Below are 8,048 nucleotides of genomic sequence, written 5' to 3' on the forward strand. Positions count from 1 at the left end.
TGGGTGAGGATGGAGGAGGGGGAGGGGGCTTTTAAAGGAGGGGGAAGTTTTTTGTTGCTGGTTTGGGATTGATTTTAGGCTTTTGTTACAATTCAATGGCTTTTTAAAGGTAACGTTGAAATGGTTCTGGGTTTTGATTTGTTGGGGCTCTTCGATTGGTCAAATGTGTTAAAATTAGGGAGAGAGAAAAGTTAATTGTGGTGTTAATTATGGTTTGTGTAAGTTTTTATTTTTCTTTTTAATAAGGTGTAAGTATTGTTTTGATATATATAAATATAGAGTTTAAAATTAATCTATATATATACATATATAGTACAAGATTTATCTAAATATTACTACTTACAAGTGCGATCGAGAAATTATTTAATATGGTAGACATTACGATGTAAACTGATGCTTTAACTACTTAGAAGTGTGGTCGAGAAATTATTTAATATGGTAGACATGATCACGATGTAAACTAATATTTTAACTTTTAATTTTTCAATAAAAAATGTACTCCAAATGGTTGTATTCAAAACATGAAAAAAAAATAGAGGAATTTTCATTATTAATTCTATTTTTAAAGTTATTTCAATAATTTGAGGTAATAACAATAGTACAACAGATTATATTATGTTGAAGTACCATTACATGACAATTTAATAATACGGAACTTTTTAATTTAAAGTATAAAATAGAGTGAAACTATATTTGCGCCTCAATTTTAAACTATTTTTAATTCTTCCTAAAGTGATAGTATTATTATTATATAAGTTTAAATTTTAAAATAAACAAAATTAAAAAAAAATGTCAAAAGAGGGAAAGATTAGAAAAGTGATGCTTTGGTTTGGTACCATAAAACTTGTTTTAGTACAACAACACAAGTTTTTTTTGTAGTACACCATGATCTGAACATAAAAGATCGGGATATATGTCTCAACCAGTTGAACTATGTTCAAATTTGTTGATAAGTGCTCTCTTATTCCGACTTCTCTAGAGCCTCCGATAGCATAGTCGAGACAACGACGTTTGATAGGAATTTGTTGAGAATTTAGAGAAAAACACTATTAGATTTGTTATTATTATTATTATTTATTTATTATTTTTTTTTTTTTTTGAAATTTTTTAGTTTTTGAATAGTTATTGGGCAAAACTTAATTTTCATTAAAACTAATGTTTTGGGAGATTTTTACCTTATGAGTTTTGGAGATTTTTACCTTAGCTTCTTTTGTTGAAATTAGTGGGTGAATTAGAAGCAAATTAGCGTAAGATAAATGTACTATTTGTTTAAGTCTAGGCCAATTTGATGAAATTGAAAGTTTATCGTGAAAATTGATAGATCTTACTAAGTTCAAGAATGGAAGTAAAAGTTAATTTTTTTCGATATATATAAAATTTATTTATTTGTTTATTATTTAGTGAACCTTTCCACAAATAAATAAAACAAAATAAAAAAAAAAAACTTCTCAAGAATATTACAATAAGGGATGGAAATGGTAATATCATGGAATTCTTGGTCTTTTGGATGTTGAAAAAGTCTCTCATTTAGATCCAAGAGTAATTATTTTCACTGATTCTTCCTTCTTTCTTTCCTTTTTTTTTTTAAGTTAAAAAATATTTTGATCCTTGTAATTTCACTAAAAGTAACAATTCAGTCTCTAAACTTTAGTTTATAACGATTTAATCCTTGTACTTTCAAACTGATAATAATTTAATCTTTGTAATTTAAGGTAGGTATCGATTTAGTTCTTATTGTAAAAAAAAAATTTTTGTTAAGTTTCTTATATATATAGATTGACAAACTGAAAAGGGACAAAATATGTTTATAAATTAGAAATATTAAATTGTTATATGATAAAATTTGATGTTTAATTTTAATAAAATTTCTGACCATAGGGACTAAAATGTTACCAACTTTAAACTACATGGACTAACTGTAAAAATCAGTATTTATTTTTCATACCAATATTAATTTGTTTACTGTTACCAAATAATTTTCCCGATAAAAAATTTGTTAAGAAAAATTGTTTGTAAATTAGTTTTCAAAACTAGTTTCTTCTTTTAGTTTCAAACATATATTTTATCCTCAAATTTTCATTTATCCTTATATAACAACCTCAACAATACAAAGTTTTTTATTTTATTTTGAATATTTTATTTTAGTCGGTGAATTTTTAAAATGTATATTTTCATCATTTAAACTTTTAATCCTATTTCATTTTTGTTCTCTAAACTTCTAAAATGTCTATTTTAGATTATAAATTTTCAATTAGTAATATTTTAGTATCAAAGCAAACATAAGTAAGCAGTAATTGACATATAAAAAATTAGTAATATTTTCATTCTCACCACTATCTTATCGTTAGTTGTTTAATAAATGGATTGTGCAACCAATAAAAAGGCAAATATATATATATATTTTTGTTAATAAAAATTTTCTAAAAACAAATTTGTCTCTCCAAATAAGTTTAATGACATTTTTTTTTATTTTTTTGGAGGAATATTTTTTTTATCTTTAAAAATGAAAAAGGCTTTCCAATATAACTCCTAACAAGTCTCATGCATTGTTTGTACTTTTTTAGTACAACATGAATCTCACATTTTTCTAATTGGAGATAGGTGTTTTATTTATTTATTATTATTTTTTTGGACTAAAGGAGATAGGTGCTTTAACCATAGTCAAGTGTATTTGTTACATCCAATCGTGATCGATGTTTTCAATAATATTTTAACCTTCTTGGATTATCCTTATAAATGGAAATAGTTTATCATGTTCAAAATAGAAATATATATATATTCGTTAAAATATTTGTCAAATTAAGGTTTTTATGGGTATTTGATTGTATTTTTTTAATTTGTTTTTAAAACTATTATTTTAATAACTTTTGTTTTTTTATTATAAAAATAAAACATATTTAAATCAAGTTATACTTCAAAAGATTAATCAATTTAACAACTTTGATAATTATTTTTCTGTTTTTATTTATTAAAAAAAAAAAGAGAGAAATGTACTTGGTGGCTACTTCTGACTTTTTGTTTTTTAGATTTTAAATTCTCAAAATACAAAAATGAACTTTACTTTTAAAACGAATCAAAAATAAAATATTCAGAAGTCTTATCCATTATTTTGTTAACATAGGACTTCTGTCAAGTACGAAAAAAAATGAAACAACAAAAATAATAAAGAACAAACATTTTTATTGTTTTTAAAAGTTGTATACAACTTTTGAAACATATATATTGTTTATGCAAGATTTGGTCGAGGTATGGAAAACGACTTCGGAGGTCGGCCGAATACACTTAGGCGATTTCTCGAGGTACCTGCAAAGATCTCAATAGGTAGGGCATCAGACAGATTTTTTCATAACTAGGCCATGAGGGAGTGGCGTATTTGTAGTGGTAGGTAACCAGATATACATTTCATTGGGATAATTCCCTATTCGGTGAGGGGCCTGACGAGTGATCGTTGGTCCCTAACAGTGACCAGTCCGATCCCTACTCTACCACATGCGATCGTACAGTTACCTCATTTGTTTGCCACCAAGACCGACCTGATAGGTCGTTCTTTCTGGTCTCGTCACACCCAAGTCGGCCGCGCACAGTCCCCAACATATATTTTTTTAAAATGAAAAAGGAGAAATTTAAAAACATTTAGATGTTTAATAAAAGCAAGAAATAAGACATCACTACATTATCAAACCACCGTACAAAATAAGAACCTTGATTCTGAATGCTTCCTTTTCGTTTTTTTTCTCTCTGTTTTTTTTTTAAATAATTTCTAGCTAATTGTTCTTTTTGTAACTAATTCTAACTTATTGTTCTTTAAAACTGTTTATGCAAAGGTTTGCACAACGATACTTTACGAACCAAGCTCGAACCCGGTCCCCGGCTCGACCTGAACACAAGAGTGGACCTGCATAAGAGGGTAAACATTCTGACGCTCAAGTCAGTATAGGTCGGACTCCGTATTTAGTTCGAGGTGAGATTCTCTACCTGAGCGTGAAATAAGGCCCTCTATTTATAGGTGGGGGACCCGACAGTACTCACGACCGGCGGTTACATGTTTTTTTTTTCATGTCGGACCTGTCGGGTTCCGTGTAGGTCGAACCTCCTTCAGATCGGACTTCGACATGTACACAGCCTTTTCCCCATGAGCGAACCCGACCTCTTCGGCAGGTCCGAGGTGGAGCTGGGATATTTTAATCCTTAGACACCAATAAGCGTCCTCCACGTGTCCAAGGTATTTTTACCCCCAAACATTGGCCCCCTCTTTGTCAGATTTGATCTCGACCTGGCAGAGAAGTTGATCCGAATCGATTTTGGACACGTGGCGACTTCTAATTTGTAGAGAGAATATAACCGTTGTGGAAGACGTTTCGATCTGCCAGGCTGTCGGATTACTCAAGTATTCCGTCATTACGGATCTCGAGATGATCCTAGCCGCTCGTTCATTACACGTGTACGGTGCAGAGATTTTTCTGATTAGCTATAAATAGTTCCGAGACTTCAGGTCAAACCTTACGTTCCCTGAATTCCTGCAGTTCGATCTGAAACCAGTTCAAACACTTTCGTAGGTCAGTCACTTTTCCTTGTTTTTACTCTTTCTTTCAAATATGGTGGTTTTCTTATCTTCCCCTTCCAGTAGCGATAGCCTAGGTAGCGCAGGTCGGACCATAAGTAGTTCTCCCCCTAAACCAAGTGATTCTGGGGAGGACTTAGCTCTTAGGTTAGAGTCTGAGCTGAAAGAGATAGAGAACTTTAGGTTTTCGGACGATGGGGAGGATAGCAACACTTCTACCTCGGGCCAGGGTTTGGAATACCCTTCTAAAATGCCCGAGCACTATCTTGGACCCCTCCGTAGGGGGTTTAAAATTTCAAACAACATCTTCCTTAGGATTCCGGAGGAAGGGGAAAGAGCTGACAATCCTCTAGAGGGATGGGTCACTCTTTACTTAAAAATGTTTGAGTACGGCCTCAGACTTCCTCTTCACCCCTTTGCCCAGGAGTTCCTAAATCGAACTGGTCTGGCCTCTGCTCAAGTGGCCCCCAATGGATGGGGTGTCATTTTTGCCTTTGCCATTCTTTTTTGGTTGCAAGCTCGGGATGAGGACGAAGCCGAGCTACTAAATGTTGACCAGCTTCTTGGGTGCTTTGAGGCCAAGAGGATAGCCAAGAAGCCAGGTCGGTATTATATGTGCGTAAGGAAAGGCGCAGGTGGTATAGTCAAGGGGCCGACCTCCATCAAAGGATGGGTAGGGAAGTGGTTCTTTGCCTCTGGGGAATGGCTGACAAAGGACGAATCAGGTCGTCCCATTTTTTACGTGCCTGTTAGGTTTGGGAGCCCAGGTATGAGGTCGTTATGTTTACTTCTTGCATCTTTAAATCTTTCCGTTCCAACTTTATCGTATATAACTTGAATTCTTCTCGGCCTTGTGCAGTATCAATCAAACCGATTCCTGAGCTCGCTCAAGCCACCTTCGACACCCTTAAGCACTATAAGGATCACTTCCCAAGGGGACGGAAAATTGGGACCTTGGTAACTGACAAACTGCTCCTTGAATCAGGGTTGTTAGACTATAACCCCTTGGTGCGTCCGGTTGAAGCTTCAATGCCAAATTCCGAACTCGGTAAGTCGAACTCGACCCTACCTCAATTTATTTTAATTTTCATTTTTGACTTTTTGTTTTACTTGCCTTGCAGCAATGCTGTGTGGATTCTCCAGCAGCGTAAAACGCAAATCCAAGGGTCGTGCGTACGCCCTCAAGGCTGTTCGGAGCACGGAGCCAACGACCCCCGTTGGGGCTCAGCCTGCGGCTCAAGACACTAATGGGCCATCTTCCGAAGTCCCAACTCTGGTGGTCGAGTTGGAGTCTGCTGGGGAGCATCCCAGAGAGAAGCGCCCAAGGGATGAGTTGGAGGCGCTGGACGTGTCTCATCTGAACGAGGTGAGGGGAGAGTCCCCTTTGAAGAAGAGAAAGAAAAGGAAGAAGACTACCTCCTCCTCGGAGACTAGACCTCGTGGGCCCCTGCCCGCAAGTCATGTCGAATTGGTGGACGACCCCGTAGCTCGGATGGGGGGGACGTCTGATGTAAAGATGCGGTTAAGAATTGAACCGTCAAGCTCCGGGGTGAAGGACCAGGTGTCCCGCATCTCGGCTGCATGCTTGGACCGCTGTCTCAGGAGAGCGTCCAAGTTTGTAAGCGATCCAGGGTCCGTGCTGCAAAGGACCATTGACCACGCCGTCGAGGTAAGACCTACTCCTACACTTTATTTTTCCCAACCCGTGGCATAGTCTAACTTTTGTTTGCTCTCTGTGTATTGCAGGCGTTCACCGCTTCCATCCATTCAGCGGTTATGATCAAGGCCGAACTAGATGGAAGAGAAGCTTTGGCAGCAAAGGAGAGGGAGAACTCCTCTGCTGCCTTAGAGGCTGCCACCATGCTGAAGGGCGAACTGCTGAAGGCTCGGAACGAGGTGGATATCTTGAAGGCTGAGGTGGAAGCCAAAGCCGAGCTACTGAAAAGAGAGGATGAGAGGCATAAGACCCACCTCCGAGCTGCCCACGCTATCACTAAAGGGCTGGAGAAGGAGAAGTTCCAACTCCTAAAGGAGAAGGACGAAATGCTTCAGGCCCTCGAGGCGAATGACGCTGTGATAGGGCGCCTCACTGCCGACCTCAAGGTGGAGAAAGAACGCCTCACCAACGGAGTTCTTCTGGAGGAAGCTTTCAGACAGCACCCTGACTTTGATGGGTTTGCCAAGCACTTCAGCGATGCAGGCTTCAAATTTCTGATAAAAGGCATTGCTACTGACATGCCCCACTCCAGATCGACCTCGACGATCTGAAAAAGAGGTATGCTGAGAAATGGGCCTCCGGTCCTGACAGTACTCCTGGCCCCCAATCGTTGGTGGAAAAGTACGCCAGGGAGTTGGACTCTGACTACTCCGACATGGAGGTTGAAGACGCTCCAAGTCAAGAGCCTGCTGATGTCGGGACCACACAAGAGGAAGTCCCCTCACAACAGGGCGGAACTCAGGAGATGAATCTTCTGGGCTCCCAGGGCGAGCTGTCCTCCCACCTTGGAAGTAGCTGAGGCTTCCTCTTCTCTTTTTTTTCTATTTTTTGTAAGTTTTTGGGCAGAGCTGCAAGATATACAAGCCTCGGCTTTGTCCTCCAATCAATGAAACCTTCATTCCTTCACCTTTGCGCATCAAACTCTGTCTATTACTTTTTCCTTACGTTTTTGAACCTGCTTTTGCAATTTTGAACTGGTACATGAATAATTTCATCTCGCACCTCTAACTCGTAGGTCTAAAGGATTGAGTGTGGGATGAACTCTTTTTACATCGCACCTTTTTCTTAAGGTTTGAATTTGAGAGTTTCTTTTACTGGTCTTTAATATTTCTCCTCGAACTCGGAAGTCTAATAGGCAATATTACACCAATTTGAACTTTCTACATCGCACCTTTAACTTAGACGTTCAAAGGATTGAATTTTAGTTCATAACTATCTTTGCCATCATACCTCGAACCCGTGGGTTACGAGGTTTGATTTTTAATCAATTTTCACACTTACCTTACCGATCTGCAAGTCTTATGGGAGTCCGTGGCCCCCATTTAATTTCTGATCAAACTCAGAGTCATGAAATTAAATAACTCTGTTTATTCACCATTCAGTTCCTTCCCTTGAAAAATTTTTTACAAGTCCATTCTAGGACCATTTTAACATTTCAAGGGTAATAGCGCTTTAGGTGCTCTGCAGTCCATGGATGTGCAAGCACATTTCCTTCCAGATCGGCCAGCATGTACGCTTCAGGTCGGATTATGGCTTTAACCTCGAACGGTCCTTCCCAACTTGGGTCAAGAGTGACCACATGACTCTGAATCTTCCTTAAGACCAGATGCCCAACTTGAAAGCTTCGAGGTCGAGCTCGGGTGTTGTAATGTCTGGTCATTCTGTTCTGATATTCTGCTAGGCGCAGCTGCGTCATTTCCCTTTTTTCTTCTAATAAATCAAGGTTAAGGAGTAGCTCGTCCTCATTCGTTGTTGGCTCGTACTGCTATA

This window comes from Momordica charantia (genome assembly GCF_013281855.1).
Source record: "Momordica charantia cultivar OHB3-1 chromosome 7 unlocalized genomic scaffold, Mcharantia_2.0 BLBB01000007.1, whole genome shotgun sequence".
In the NCBI taxonomy this organism is placed as follows: domain Eukaryota; kingdom Viridiplantae; phylum Streptophyta; class Magnoliopsida; order Cucurbitales; family Cucurbitaceae; genus Momordica; species Momordica charantia.